Genomic DNA, 229 nt, shown 5'->3' on the forward strand with positions numbered 1-229 from the left:
GCTTTCATCTTAGAGATTATATTTTAGGGTTTCATTCTTTACAATCAACCAAATTCGATTCATTATGTTCTTGGAATTCGAAATACCTTTAGTTTAGTTGTTTGTAGAAACCGGACCACCAAGAATGAACCTCAAGCTTAGACACGATCGGGACGCGAGCTGGCTGGGACGCGAGCTGTACACGAGCAGTCTTGGACGCGAGCTGGAACGGAGTCGTGAACGGGTTAGG

This window comes from Brassica oleracea, chromosome C9 (assembly GCF_000695525.1).
Source record: "Brassica oleracea var. oleracea cultivar TO1000 chromosome C9, BOL, whole genome shotgun sequence".
NCBI classification, from domain to species: domain Eukaryota; kingdom Viridiplantae; phylum Streptophyta; class Magnoliopsida; order Brassicales; family Brassicaceae; genus Brassica; species Brassica oleracea.